Raw genomic sequence first — 16,514 nt, forward strand, 5'->3', positions numbered from 1 at the left:
ACAGTGACAATACCAATTGACACGCCAGTGTAGATGGAAGAAATATCACAAGGTCCCATGCAGAGATATAGCCAACCAATGGTTGCTGAGAGATGGAGAATCAGTCTTCTCCAAGGATGGTGGTCATCCCTAAACATATGAGCAATACTAAATGGACTCATCAGTGTGTGTGTGTGTGTGTGTGTGTGTGTGTGTGTGTGTGTGTGTGTGTAAACATGTAGCAATAATAATTAAAGAAGAAAGAGGTCATAAATTTGAGAGGGAGTGTAGAGGGACATGGGAGGAATTGGAGGGGAAGGAAGGGGTACAAATGAGTTAAATATCCATACGCATGTACAAAATTTTCAACAAAATAAATAAAAATAAATTTTACGAGAATATCAATCATGCCATATTCAAGAAGAATGAAATAAATAACAGCACTAGGAACTAGTGGTTTCTCAATTAAGTTTTCACCTTTACTATTCTTGTTGGAAAGAAACACAAACTGTCTTCTCTACCTAAAAGAGCAATGTATAGGCCTTCGTAACTGTGGTGCCAATCAGGTATGCAAAGAATGTGCACTGACATAGACTAGAATTTCACCACAGAATAGAGACTACACTTTCCTAACATACCCTTTCATAAATTACTGCAACATGTAATATTATATTGATTTAAAAGATTATACAGGAAATAGGATTACTATAGAAAATAAAAAGTAGGGCTCAGTAGTTAAGAACATCTGCTGTGCAATCATGAGGACCAGAGTTCATATTCCAGCACCTAAATCACAATCCAGGCATCCAACACACAGCTTTTAGCGTAGCTCAGAGTGGGGCAGAGACAAGAGGATTGTTGGGCTTGCTGGCTTCCAAAGCTGAGAAAAATATAAAAAGAAACTTGCCTCAAAAGTAAAAGGGAGAATGTTCTTTTGAGTACCCATGAGCCCTCACATCTGTGAATATAAATAAAAAACCTTTTAAATATAAAATATAAGGTAATATAAAGTCTAATCCCTTAAAAATATTAATTAAAGGATGGAGGTATAGCTCAGTGGTAGAGTGGATGCTTTGCATGCACAAGACCCTGGATGTAATGCCCTAGATATAATTCCCAACACACACACACACACACACACACACACACACACACACACACACACACACACAGGAGGCATTATCTTTCAGGGTTTTTTAAAGTAGGAAAATTCTTTGTAGCAGTAGTAAGTTATAAAATAAATGTAAACAAGAAACAGCTAACATTTATTAAGCACTTATGGGGTCTTATGTTTGTAATTTACCTTAATAGTAATAGAGTGCCATGAAAAAGTTACACAGGGGGATGGCATGAGATCTGTATCTTAAATAATCATTGCAAAGTCAGTATAGAAGATGACGGGGCAGGCCGGGTGGTGGTGGTGCACGCCTTTAATCCCAGCACTCAGGAGGCAGCGGCAGGCGGATCTCTGTGAGTTCGAGGTCAGCCTGGTCTACAGAATGAGTTCTAGGACAGGCTACACTGAGAAATCTTGTCTTAAAAAAAAGATGATGATGATGGGGTGGTAGGAGAGGTATCAATTAGGAGGCTACTCCAATTGCAACAACAGCATAACACAGGCTCTGAATTAAGACACGTGCATGAAGAAAAAGGGAACAGAGTCAGTTCTAAGACATACTTAGCAGAGTGAGACCCAGCAACAAATACAGATGGTAAGATGACTTGTTTTCTAGCTTGGGCCAGTGGGCAGATGGTAGTGATGTTAAATGATATGAAACAGGAGGGAAACAAGAGGTACTTAGCAGATTAGAATAGAAGGAAGGAGTAAATGATTAGTTTAATGCTACAACTATTCATTTTGAGATAGCAGTAGAATAATGTTTAAATGACAGTTAAAAGATAGGAACCATTATTATTAATTCTTAGTACAAAGCTTTGTTCTATACAACAAAATAATGCAAAAATTTAAAGTAATTTAGAGTAGGAAATCTTGTTTTAAATCTTCTGTGATAATTATATAGTTAAATATTTTGTTTACTTTGAAATTATTTATTTTAGATTTTTAAAAATGTGTATTGGTATTTTGCCTGCACATATATCTGTGCAAAATATGTGTGTAGTGCTAACAGAAACCAGAAAGGGTCATGGTATTCCTTGAAACTGGAGCTACAGGTAGTTGTTAGCTATCATTTGGGTTCTGGGAATCAAACCCAGATCTTCTGAGAGAGCAGACAGTGCTCTTGACCACTAAAACATCCCTCTTTTGCTTATTTTAATGACTTCATTTTTTTATTTCTTCCTTTAGCTTTGTAACTGATAACAATGCTTTTGATGAAAATTTGCAATATGATAATGGCATGGAGGTTCCTAAGGCTGAGATAACTCTAGTTAGGTAGCCTTTTCTTAATTATGGAAGAAAGCACTAGCATAAATGATCCAAAACAGAAATGGGAAAATAATTGATATTGGTTTTAGATTATACCATATAATATTTTCCTTGAAAAGGGGAAAAATTAAAAGCCATGCATGGTGATGCACTCTTATAATCCCTGCATTTAGGGGATGAGGTGGGAAGATGGTGAGTTCAAGGTCAGCTTCAGCTATAGCACAAAATACAGTCCAGCCTGGACCATATAGTTCTCTTTCGGGGAACTGGGGTTCAATTCTCATGACTATACTACAGCTAACAGCCATCTATAATTACAGTTCCAGGGGACCCAACATCATCTTCTGGCCTCCATGGGCACTAAGCATGCACATGGTACACAGACACACATGTAGGCAAAATACCTATATACACAAAATAAAAATAAATAAAGCTTGGGGCTGAAAAGATGGCTCAGTGAGAGTATCTGCTGCTCTTGCCTAGGACCCTGGTTCAATTCCCAGCACCCACAAGGTGGCTCACAACCTTATTTGTAACCTCGGTTCCAGGGGATCCAATGCCCTCTAAAGGTACAGACCTACATGCAGGCAAAACACCCATACACATAAAATAAAATAAAATAATAAAAACTAAAACAAATACATGGTTTTTCAAATTATAGTTTATAGACATTCACATTTTTAAGAGATACAATATAATGGTAGCCACTATCAAATGCAGGTCTTTGTGTTATTAAATAGCTCTCTTTTAATCTGACTCACCTGAGGTCCACAAGATTCTGATTAAGGAAACAGATGCGAGTGCAGCTTAGTAGTAATATATTTGCTTAGTCTGCAAGGACCTAGGCTAATCCTGAGTGTGGCAAAGAAAAGGCTTTAAGTAATTTAGGCAGTCTTGCTAAAGGAGAAGAGGGAAAATAGATCACTGGTTGTCAGAGCCTATGTATAAGCCTTAGGCAGGTTTCAGGAGTGTTGGCACTGAGCTGCACAGTGGTAATGGTGGTGGTGGTGGTGGTGATGGTGTTTAATGAATCTGCACACACATTTCTGATAGCTGCTACAAGGGGCTGGAACTTCAGGGGTAAACTGATATAGTCACATACCTTCAAACAGTTCTTTACCTTTCTTTTCAGTTAAAACTTTATGGTACAAACTGAGCATACCCAGAAGCATTCCTTGTCTTAACTTTTTAAACATGTGCTCCACTACCTTAGGCTAATTATGCCCCAAACTTTGTCTATTGCTTTTCCTTCTTAAATTATGACCTTAAACTCATCATATTCAGGATTGTACTGCTTAACTAAGCATGCTCAACAATGGGCCAGCCCCTGCATGAAAATGTGTAGGCTTCCTGAGTAAAAACCCTCACGCTTCCTTGGTAACAGGCAAGCACTGCTTTGGAAATAATTACTCTATCACCTTCCCTACTGTAGGTAATAAATCTTTCTTCACTCCTTTATATTTGGCTGAGCTGATTTTAGCTTTTATACTCTCCAAGACAGGAATCTATTCTATTTGGTTACATTCACAAAATGTAAATGTACATTTACAAAAATAATTTTTTTTAACATTCACAATCAATAACACTCACAAAAATAGAAATGTCTAGCAAGTATAGAGCTCTAATTTTAATGCAAAAAATAAGAAAAGATTAAAAGAAAAATTCTAACTATTATACACCAAAAAAAGGGTCAATGTTGTTAAATGGCAATTTTTTTAGACTGGGTATATCTATGGCTCACGCTTGCTTCAAGCTCATAATCCTCCCTCCTCAGGTATGTGCCTCCACATCTGGTTCTACATGACATTTTTTTTTAAAATGAGAAATTCAAGTAAGGTTAAAAACTCAGTAACTCAGCTTCTCTACCTAAACCTACATGGCTAGTGCCTGTGATATCATCTATAAAATACTTCCATCACTGCTGAAGATTGTTGCACAGCCCTATTGTGTGGACTACTGCATATTTAAAAGTACTAACTTAAAGGATTCTTTTCTTTTTAACTTTCAATACATCATAGCTTCTATGTCTTTTTTAATGTTTTGTTACTTTTTTCTTATGGGGCAAGGGGTCCACATAGGAGCTTGAGGCCAGCCTGGGCTTGATAAAACCCTGTGTCAAACAACAATAATAAATAAATAGCATTTCCCCATGTTATTCATTCTGCAGATGAGGAAGACACGTTCTACTTAGTTACTTGTATTTCTCTTTTAAAGCTAGAGAGAGGACCATGCTCAGCACAAATCACTTTGGGGTATTATATTAGCACTCAACTTATAAGGAAGAGACTTTAGAGACCTAAAGTTTCAAAGGAAGCAAAATTTCACAGTCCCTTCTTTTCCTCTGAGAAGAAAGTCACACAGTAGCTCAGAATCATCAAGGGCAGTTGTGAGTGCCAAAACCTTGGGTAGGAAGCTAAGTTGGCGTTTATTTACCTAACAAATATTTACTGAGTGTCTATTCTGAGCCTGGCATTGTACTGGCCGTTAGTGACACAATGGTGAGGAAAAGCAGGCAAGGCTGTGCAGAGCTGGAAATTGCTGGTAGCAGTGTGATTCTCTGCCTGAGCAGCTGCTTTCCTTCCACATGCTCCTCTCATTCCTAAATCACCACCTCCAAATCCCTACACTGTTGCAAAGTTTCTACAGACTTTTTCAGTAGGAATCAATGCTGTCATTTGATTTTTAGAGAAACTATTTTCCATTATATCCAGAGTCCCTCTGACTGTAATCAGAACAGCCTACAGATCGTGAGCACAGGAAGCAGTGAAGACGGAGGACTATAAACCAGTTAGCAGAAGGCAATAGTGGGAAAGAAGAAAGGGGAGTGAACTAATGGTACTCTGTGATCCCAGCAACAACAGGTGCAGTGGGCAGCAGCCACCTACAGTCTTAGCCCTCAGGAAGTGCTGCCAACAGGAAGATCAGAACTCCAAGGTCATCCTATACTACATGCTGAGCTTGAGGCTATACATACCACCACCACCACCACCACCACCACCACCACCACCACCACCACCACCACCACCACCACCACCACCACCACGGCCATAATGTAGACAGGTTGCTAACTGTCCACATAATTTATATTAGTGCTTGTTATTTTCTGTGTCTCTTGAAATGTTAAACTTGAAATTAAGACACAAATGAGGCATTATAGCTTATACCTATAATTCTAACACTTGAGAGGCTAAAGCAGAAGAATGAGTGCAGGTTTGAAGCTAACCTGAAATACATAATGAGGTCCAGGTCAACTTGGCTACACGTTGGAACTCTTTTAAAAAGGTATATTTCTTTACATACAATTTCTATGTAAACTGTATAAACTGTTTGTATCTTCTACATACAATTTCTATGTAAACTGTATCTTCTACATACAATTTCTATGTAAACTGTTTAAACTGTATCTTCCATTCTCACACAATATAAAAAGTGAAAACCTTGGAAAAAAATCATCCCACCGTTTCAGTTTCCTGAGAAGACCAGAGAAAATATTCCTTTTTAGATCTACTGTTCTATAAAAGTTTGAAATTATGCCAGCAAGATGGCTTAGTGGATAAAGGTGCTTATCACCAAATCTAACAACCTGCATTTGAGTCACAGAACCATATATGAAAGAGAAAACCAAATCCAATCTCCACAAATGTGTCTCTCTCTCTCTCTCTCTCTCTCTCTCTCTCTCTCTCTCTCTCTCTCTCTCTCTCTCTCTCTCTCTCTCTCTCTCTCACACACACACACACACACACACACACACACACACACACACACACACACAAGATGGAAGGAAGGAAGGCAGCCAGGCTGCCTGGCTAGCTGGCTGATTTTAAAAAGCTAAAAATTTGGGCTGGAGAGATGGCTTAGTAGTTAAAAGCACTGACTGCTCTTTCAGAGACGCGGTTCAATTCCCAGCACCCACATGACAGCTAACCATTGTCTATAGCTCCAAAATCTTGACACCCTCACACAGACATACACGCAGGCAAAACATCAAAGCAGTCAAAATAAAAATATAATTTTTAAAAAGTTTTAAAACTAGGACCGGAGAGACAACTGAGCAGTTGAGAGCACTGTCTGCTCTTGCAGACGACTCAAGTTCAATTCCCAGTAGTCATGTGGTGACTTACAACTATCTGTAACTCCAGTCCCAAGTGATCTGATGCTCTCTTCTGGCTTCAGTGGGCACCAGATATGCATGTGGTGCATATGCACACATAGGCAAATCACCTAACCACATAAAAATAAATAAATGTGTTCTCACAAAATCCCAATGTGGAAACCTAACAAGAAGGGTGTAGTTGGACTTTCCTCTGGGCCCAAAGGAGGCCTGTTGTACGTGACCTCTTAAAAAGAGAGGGAGAAGGGTCACATGCCCCCTCTCCCTACTCCTGCCTGAAAGGTGGATTGGCTCCCGGTCAGATCAGAGGACGACTTCAGCTGTCTACAGTGTTCCGTATTCGTGAATGTATTTCCTCAATTTACCTTAATAAATTTCTCTAATACTTCTTATGCAGACTCCTGTGGATTTATCGCTTTACTCCACCTTAATGAAAAACTAAAATTCTATGCCTGTAATTTGAGCAATGTGTGGATTATAAATATAAACAACTAAAAAGCACAAAATATTTCTAGTGTTCAAATTGAAGTTTAGTTTTATGTCTGTTTTTCCTCTTTACATTTCACATCATCATGTTTTTGAGACAGTGTCTCATGTAGCCCAGGTTGGTTCTTAAACTCACTATGGAGTAAGGATGACCTTGAACTCCTGATCCTCCTACCTCCACTTCGTTGTGTTGAACCACCAGGCACAGCCTAAACAATTTAGAGAACATATTTCTTGAGATTTTAGTAGAACTGAAAATTCTGACTTTCTAGTGTTTTCCCATTTTAAAAGTCAACTCGGCAAAGGTCCTTGGCTAAATATATATTACTGGAGACTGATCCTAGGGCCTAATGCATGCTAGGCAAGTGATCTACCACTGAGCTATATCCACAGCCCCTTTGGCTGAAGTTTTAGCACACTGAAATTCCCTTTTTCTCCCAGAAACCAACTTACATGTCATCACAATAAATTCAGGTTAGCATGCTGCTTGGTCAGTATGGAATGTTCAGAATGGTTAAAGCCTACTTTCTTAAATTTTCCATGTACTGACTCAGCATAAAAGCAATCAGAGGTTTTGCAGAACTGAAAAGACTCTGACATTTTATAAACAGAGACTGAAGTCAGAAAGCAAAGTGATTTACTAATTATCCTAAATTTCTTCTCTTCTTTTTGTTTTTTTTTTTTTCAAGACAGAGTTTCTCTGTGTAACAGTCCTGGCTGTCCTAGAACTAGCTCTGTAGTTCCCTTTTATACTGCTGCATTTAAATTTTATATGAATAGAAACTCAGAGAGTGCTGAGATTGAAGGCGTGCGTCGTCGTCGTCGTCGTCGTCGTCGTCGTCGTCGTCGTCGCCGCCGCCGCCGCCGCCGCCGCCGCCGCCGCCGCCACCACCAGCAATTATCCTAAATTTCTAATGTGTCTTATCTACCATTCATAACATATTTTTGAATCAACTAAAAACTATTTCTAATGCATAGTAAAAATGCCATTTGTCAATATAATCTATATTATGACTTGTTGAAAAGCATGTATATTAATAGAGTAATGCTGGATGCTTGTCCTTTAATATATGACACTGAAAACTGAAATATAACAAGATGCCATAAAGCTCTATTAATATTTATCCAGGAGACAGAGCTGTAGTTTTGTGATAGAGCATATATTTAGTATGTGAACGTCCCCAAATTCAGTCCTCAGCTTACACATATGCATGCACGCACACATTCAAACAGCAAGTATTTATCCTATTAGACCAATCAAAATAAAGGTGACCACTTACAACTATTAAGTCAACTATGAGACTGAGGAAGAATTCTTAGAACTACTACAGTAATCCAAAAGCAGTGTAAATATTCAAATATTTTAAGATGAAAGAGAGATTTTATAGATTTATAAAAAAAATTAACAGTGCTTTTCACAAACTAAGGTACTTGTAAATTGAGTGCTTTGTCAAGTCCCATTCTAATAGATTTCAATTGCATCAAAAATATACAAAAATGTATAATTATTCATATAAAATTTAAATGCAGCAGTACAAAAGGGAAATACTGAAATACCCTCTCTGCACTATTTCTCCACTGCTAGGTTTTTATCTTGGATTTGACCTTTCTTTGATCCTTGGAACAGAGTTCAGAAACCTAAGCTTCTCTGAATAACCGACAATGTCTTCATGGATATATGCTTGCTCATTAATATTTATTTTTTTAAGATTTATTTATTTATTTTTATGTCTTTTGGCCTGCATTGAGTGTGTGCTCTATATGCATGCCTGATGCCCACAGAGGGTTACAGTAGTTACAGATGGTTGTGACCTGCCATATGGGTGCTGGGAACTGAATTCTGGTCCTCTACAAGAGCAGCAAGCAAGTACTCTTAAGTCCCTATCCATTAATATTTATAATAAAATACTATTTTATCCTAATGCAGTGTTGGTAAAAGAGCATCAGTTTGAAAGACAATCAGTGCATGTGTTCCCTCTAATGAAACCTTAAGAAAGCTTAAGAGGAGATAGGAATGTTGTGCTCATTGAACCATAGGAATCCTTTAGTGACTGCTAGCACTTAAGAGATCATTTTCTGGTATGTGCATGGTATGTATGTATATATATTTGTGCCTTCACATTTGTGTTCACATTTGTGAGAGCATTGTGAGAGCATTCACATTTGTAGGTATGTGTACTCTTAATGTATGAATGGCAGCGCAGGCATTGCCTTCCTTGATCATTGTTTTATGTCCACCTGGCATTTACATGGGTTCGAGGAATCCAAACTCTGGTCCTTGGTTCTCCTGATTGTGCAGCAAACACTTTATCCACTGAGCCATCTCCCCAGACCCCTGGGAGATCACTGTTAAAAGATACTTTATATAAAGAGAGTAAACTACAACACTTATATGTATGGTATATTTTATTTGTGCTGAAATGTGATTTTATTTGTATGTTAATAAAGTTGCCTGGGGGTCAGAGCTAATAGCAAGCTATTTAGCAGAAGTCTGGCAGTGGTAGCACACGCCCTTAATCCAGATCACATGATAGGCAGAGTCTGTGTGTTCAAGGATACAGCCAGCATAGAGACACACGCCTTTAATCTCAATACCAACCATAGAGACCTGGAGGTCTGTATAGACAGGCAGTGATGAAGAGGTCATGTGGTTGGGTTTACAACCAATGAGAAGGCAGAACAGAAAGTCAATAAAATGACAGGCACACAGGAAGTAAGTCTTTTTCTGAGAGGAAGGACAACAGCGAGGTGTAAGATGGCGGTCTTGGTCTTAGCTCTTGGCTGCTGCTCTGACCTCTTGGGCTTTTAACTCTGCATTTGGCTCTGTGTTTCTTATTTAATAAAACCATTCAGAATTACATCTACACATATGAGTAAAGGGGAAAGTACTCCAAAAGTTAGCATTGTAAGTTTCAGGTTAATAAGACATTAACATTTGCAGTCATTCAGTTCTTGTAGCTAATGAAATTTGATTTTCCATCCCACTTCAAAAGAGCCAAACAATTGCAGAGAAAGATCTTCACATTATCTTCTCATGTTATTTTTCCTTTGAACAGACCACTGGGGTGATTCAATTAAACTTCAGGTTAATTCCTTTAAAGTCTACAGTGATAGCCCTAGCAGGACAAATAAGAATATTACACTCAATAACAATACAATTTCAGACAAAATTCCCAAAATGTATTTAAATGCTAAAGCTAAAAAGGTAAATAATCACATTCCATTATTTCAGATTTAGAGATTTCCTGACTCACCACTCTCTTTGAGTTAAAGCCCCACTCTCTTCTACCGCTGCATTATTCAATAAAGTAGCCTCACTCATCCTAACATCACAATTTTATTATTTCATTCCAAACACTATCAAGGGTTCCTTGACTTACTCCAAATATTGTTCTTCCCAGATCTGTTTTTAAAATTGACTTCACAGAGGCTGTGGATATAGGTCAGTGGTAGAGTGTTTGTCTAGTACGTATTAGGCCCTGCATATCTCCCTTCCACTCACTCGCTCTCTCGCTCCCTCCCTCCCTCCCTCCCCTCTCTCTCTCTGTCACACACACACACACACACACACACACACACACACACACACACACAGACAGCATAGTATAACCTCAAAAATTATGGCTCAGAAAATCTAAACTTTAAAATTCTTTGAAAAGTGATCACTATTTATACATTTCCATGTTGAACTACATCCTGACATAAATAATGTTTGAACAAAGGCAATTTTAAAAATGGTGCCTAGAAAGAGACAAATCCTGGGTTGTTGTTTTTTTTTTTGGAGCCTCTGAGACAAATAATTGGAGGAGCCTTATTTAAGGAAAGAATATAAAACTACAAGTAGCAAAATTCTATACAAAAGTAAGTATTCTGAATATAAAATGGAAAATAAAGTTACATTTGGACATTGTGGTACAAGCCTGTAATCCCAACACTCAGGAGGCAGGGGGATCAAAAGTTGAAGGTCAGCCTGGGCTAAACAGCAAGACTGTCACACACATATATATACACAAATAAATCACAAGTTACAAACTTCTTTTAAACCTTTTTTTACTGTGTGTGTAAGTGTGTGTGTGTGTGTGTGTGTGTGAGAGAGAGAGAGAGAGAGAGAGAGAGAGAGAGAGAGAGAGAGGAGAGAAGGAGAGAACAACAGAGAGAGAAGGAGAGAGGGCACAAGTTATAAACTTTTCAAAGATAAAGGTTTAGCCGGGCATGGTGGCACTAGAAAGGAAGAAGCAGGTGAATCTCTATGACTTGGAGGCCAGCCTATACTGAGAGTTCCAGAATAGCTAAGGCTATATATTGAGACTCTGTCACACATACACACACATAAAGATAAATGTAATAAAACTCCATAACTAATATTTGTATTAATATATCTGAAACAACTCTATAAGTTTCTTTATATATTGTAGTGGTTAATTGATCCACCCATGACCTTTGGTTATATGGAGGCGGTGCTTCTTACTGTTGTATGTGACCTCTTAAAGGGAAAGGGAGAGGGGTCATGAGGTCCCTTTTCTCTGGTTTCTACCTCCTGGCATGAGTGGACTACCAGGTGGATTTGCTCCAGGTCAGAACAGAGGACAACTTCAGCTGTTTACTCGTTTCTGTATTTTTTTTTAATTGGTTTTTCAAGACAGGGTTTCTCTGTGTAGCTTTGTGCCTTTCCTGGAACTCACTTGGTAGCCCAGGCTGGCCTCGAACTCACAAAGATCCGTCTGCCTCTGCCTCCCAAGTGCTGGGATTAAAGGCGTGCGCCACCACCGCCGGCTTGGTTCTGTATTTGTGAGTGTATTTACTCAATTTATACCCTAATAAATTCCCTAATACTTCTTAAGCAGACTCCCATGGATTTCTCACTTTACTTTGTGCCCCACATTGGGTGCCAAATGTAGCTGGAAGTTTCTCCAGTCCTGCCTTACCTAGCAGTCTGGATGAATCTTTCCCACCTGTAGTCCCGCAGCCACTTATAAAATAATCACTCAGAGGCTTATATTAATTATAAACTGTATGGCATATGGCTTTAGCTTCTTGCTAGCTAGCTCTTTCATCTTAAATTAAGCCATTTCTATAAATCTGTATGTTGCCACATGGCTGTGGTGTTACCAGTCTGCTGACATCTAGTTGATCCTTTGCAGGTGAGCTCATTTCTCTCCTGACTCCACCCTTAATCTCTATCTCTGCTTGGATTTCCCACCTGGCTGTAAGGTTTCTTGCCACAGGCCAAAAGAGCTTTATTTATTATCCAATGGGAGCTATACATATTCACAGCATACAGAAAGATATCCCACAGTAATAAATACTTTCAATCATAGTTATTTAATGCTAATGATTTTATAAAATCATTTTTGTACAGAAAGATAATTCAGTTTTTCCTACAGACTGAATGTTAGTTTCCTCTGTTTATCTGTTCTACAATGTTTGTGCTAGAATGCTGTATCCCCGAGCAGCAGCACCAGCCCAAAGTATTTGCTCAGCCATAGTTTAGAAAGGTTCTTTCCAGCATTACAACTGAACCTTGAGTTTTTATAGATGCTGGCATATTTGAGGAAAGTCCTGAGTTTCATATATAAGTTATAAGATCTCAGGAAGTTTTGTAATTCCCTAAGTGGTGACTAATCTTACATTAGTTACTTCGAGGTGATGCTATTCTTTTACCAGTTTTATATCAGGTCTGACATCTTCATGTTAAGATCTAGAAGGAGACAGCACAATAGATGGTAGGGACATTGTGAGCCATTCCTATACCATAATTCCTAGCAAAAACTTCACTAAACAGATATAACCAAAAGCCAACCATACAAAGCCAAATAAATAGCCTAGCAATCTTTAAGTATATCTCCAATTTGACTCCCCCGCTTAGATTGTCCAAATGCTCATATATACTCCAACCATTCAACACAAAGGGAACAAACCTCTGTTAGTAAGTAGAGGAAAAGTGAAAAGGACTGTTAAAAAGTTTTGCAAACTGTACAAAATATGACAATGAGCACAGTAGAACATATTTGTAATCCTCACTCTTGGGAAAGGAGACTAAGGCAAGCTCAAATCCTACACAATGAGACTCTATGTTACTTCTTAGCATTTTGGCTAAGTTCCAACATAAAAACACACCAAGTCAGGCAAGTATACAGAGGGTCATGAGTTCAAAGCCAGCTTGGGCTACAGTAAGACTCACTCAATCTCAAAGCAAGCAAACAAAATGCCTATCCATGTGAGCACATTTGAGACTCTTTTCAGAGTCACAGAAGGAAGTAAATGCAGGAGAGCCTCTGAAACTTAAGTTTTATTAACTTCACAATAAATCTCTATCTGAGTCAAGAGGCTTAATAGTAAAATATTTTTTAAGGGAAAGGTCACAATGTATCCTGTTTCATAAAAGCTTTTGATAGAGGAGAGGCAGAGATGGAAAAGGCTGACGTGTTTCATTTCAGGTTCAGCAATCAAATTACCTAGTGCCCTGGAAAGTTGCAGCCTTCAGTATCTGTCACTAGGGTTTATATAAATCACTGTTGGTAACCCGAAGTGCTTTCTTTCATATTACAGCCCTGCTCTTCTCCCTTTACTATTTAATCAGGATGCAACTGCATTTGTCTAACTTTAAACAGACCTTATTAGAAGTGGAAATAGCAGTTTTACATCTGAGTGGGGCACAAGTACACTGCTTTGAGAAATAGGAATGTATTTGAAAATATGAAAATAGAATCTAGCTCAGGGTGTAGAGCTTTTGAGCACACACAAGGCCCTACTTTTAATCCCCAGAACCACAAAAAAGGCTGCCTGACATGGTGGCCTGTAATTTCAGCACTTCAGAGGGAAAGAGTAAGATCAAAAATCCAAGGACATCCTAAGCAACATTAGTGAGTTTGAGACTCACCTGGTACACCTGAGACCCTGCCTTAAGAAAAAAAGTGGAGGGGACTGAAGAGCTAAGTTAAGAGCACTTGCTGCTCTTTCAGAGGACCCAGGTTCAGTTCCCAGAACCCAGATGCGCAGCTCACAACTGTCTATAACTCCAGTTCCAGGCAATCCAACATCCTCTTTCACTTTCTTCCAATACCTGCTCACATGTGGTGCACATACATATACTCAGCTCAGGCACATATACATAAAAGAAAATAAATGCATAAATATTTTGTTAAGTGGAATCTAGCCCTATAGTTATATATAGATGTTTTAACAGAAACAAATACTCAATACACTTTACTAGACAGAAATTGAAGGTTTCAGAAAATACCCAATTGTCAGTAGACAGCAATTAACTAACTTGAAGAAAAATTGGTAAACTAGCATCTGTAGTTAAATGGCTTTACTGCAATTAGCAGAGGTACAACTGTATAATTAGTAATATTTGGCTTGAGTTCTGGCCTCCAGCACCAGCCCTACCTTAACTCAAGTGGAGGTTTAATTGGATTCATTTATGAATAAATCAAATAGAGGTGTCATATATATTATTTATTGAAATAAACTCATTTTAAAGCTTTAAGCCTGAAGGATGAGGAGCTTCCTTGCCGATCATCTTCCCTAATTGACAAACTACAAAGTATTCATCAAATTTTATAAAGCTATGATTCATAAGTATCATGTAAATATTTTCTACAAATTTGCCTATTTGGGGAGATAAATATTTATTTAGGAAACTTGTAGCATAGTGATAAATGAGATAATTACCCATCACTTCTCAGCTTGACTCTCAACCTGACTCTCTTGCCAAAGAACATTAAAGCCAGCCATACAAATCCTTATTGGTTTGTTGGTAAGAACTAAAGGAACCAGGCCAAGGTAGAAGATGAAATCTATTTTTGAAACATGTGAAGATGGAAAAATGAAGGCCTAGGTGTTCACATGGATGCCTCTGAGAGAAAACTTCAGGCAACTCAATCACATGACAGAAATTAAGCTTCACTACAGCTGTCTACTTAGCCTTAGCTGAACAGAGTCGGCAAATACTGAACTGTACCCACAGTTTACTCCATCCTTATAAGCAAGAGGAGTGGGAAAGAAATGGAGAAAAGTACCTACAGATTCATATTTGGAAAAGAGGAACCACATGCATATGAACACTCTCACATGACTCTTGAATTAAGGAAATTCAAAAGGAATCATGCCGTGGCACTTAGTAAATGTTTTGTAATAAAAGCAAAGTAAATCAACGTGTTCAAGACTCTGAGAAAAATCATGGGCAAAACATTATATAACCAATAAAGTATAAATCCTGTATTTCTCTGAAAATCCAAAACCATTAGAAATCTCTGGTGACTAAGTAGTTAAAAATTAACATTTAGATAAAGTAGAGTTAGGTGAGTGTCTTATCTAGAGATACATAAAACTTCTAGTTCCAATGTAATATAGATATACTTAAAATATAATGAGCTTCTCATAAAAAGGAAATCTGGTGAATCCTCAGTTTTAAATTAGTTGCTAAATCTGGTGTATATCTGGACAAAGCTCCCTTTAAAATGCTAACACCAGGAAGCTTGCCCCTGTGATACTAGCACTCAGGAGGGTGAAGCAAGAGGATCGGCACAAGTTTGAGGCCAGCCTCAGCTACCCAGTAGATTCGAAGTCACCCTGGGCCACAGTGAGACCCCTTTTCTCAAAAACACCTGCTCTTAGCAGTATGTCTAGGAATGCAATGTTTGCATGTGGATCAACTGTTCGCAGAGAAAGCATTCCAGGATTGAAGCAAGCTGATCAAATTCCAAAGTGGCATTTACTTTCCACCAGCATTGTAACGAGCATTCCATAAAAACAAAATTAAAGAAAATACAACTACCATCAATATAAGGTGATTTTAAAGATGGTGAAAACAAATATTAAGACACCAGGCACATTGTACAAATAAGAACAAAATCCAGAAAGAATACTACATGTTGGAATTAACTCATTAAGCTCCAGCAGTGAAAATAAACATGTTCAAGTTTAAACAATTTGTAGCATAATATTTAAGAAAATGCTTCCACTTATTATTGTTATTATAATAGGAATCTCCAAACAAATTGTCTTTGAGCCAGAGTCTTGCTATTAGCCCAGTCTGGACTGGAACTTGCTATACAACCCAACCAGCCTCTTACTAACAATTGGTCTGCTTCCTTCCAAGCTACCATACCTAGGAATTATCAACACTTTAATAAGAAAGGGGTTCATTTCCTTGACCTCTATGTATGAGCTGCAGAGAAATGGGAGAGTGGGTGCATGGGAAACTGGTGAAATGAGATGAATTAGTATCAGTGCTGAGACTATTCAAGAGCTACAAGAGCTAGGGGAAAGGGTCCAAACTAAGGGAGCAGCTGAACTATCTGCACGGCTCCCTTAATTTGGACACTGACCCCTATGAAACTCAGGTTGATTCCCAGCTCCCGTATAAATGTTCAGGTGTGGTACCATACTCCAGTAATCCTAGCACTGGAGAGGTAGACACAGAGGATTTCTGGGGCTCACTAGCTAGCAAATGTAGCCAACTGGTAACTACAGGCCAGTAAGAGAACCTGCCTAAAAATTAAGGTGGAGAGAAATTTAGGAAGACACTGGCATGGACCTCTAGCCTCC

The 16,514-nt window shown here is 38.4% G+C and overlaps 1 protein-coding gene across 2 annotated transcripts in view; it reads right to left on the reverse strand.

The window, feature by feature from the left end:
* The window catches only part of Atp7a (ATPase copper transporting alpha), a 114,322-nt gene that overhangs the window by 44,354 nt on the left and 53,454 nt on the right, over positions 1-16,514 (reverse strand). The window lies entirely within an intron of this gene.

The sequence above is a fragment of the Peromyscus maniculatus genome, chromosome X (assembly GCF_049852395.1).
Source record: "Peromyscus maniculatus bairdii isolate BWxNUB_F1_BW_parent chromosome X, HU_Pman_BW_mat_3.1, whole genome shotgun sequence".
NCBI classification, from domain to species: domain Eukaryota; kingdom Metazoa; phylum Chordata; class Mammalia; order Rodentia; family Cricetidae; genus Peromyscus; species Peromyscus maniculatus.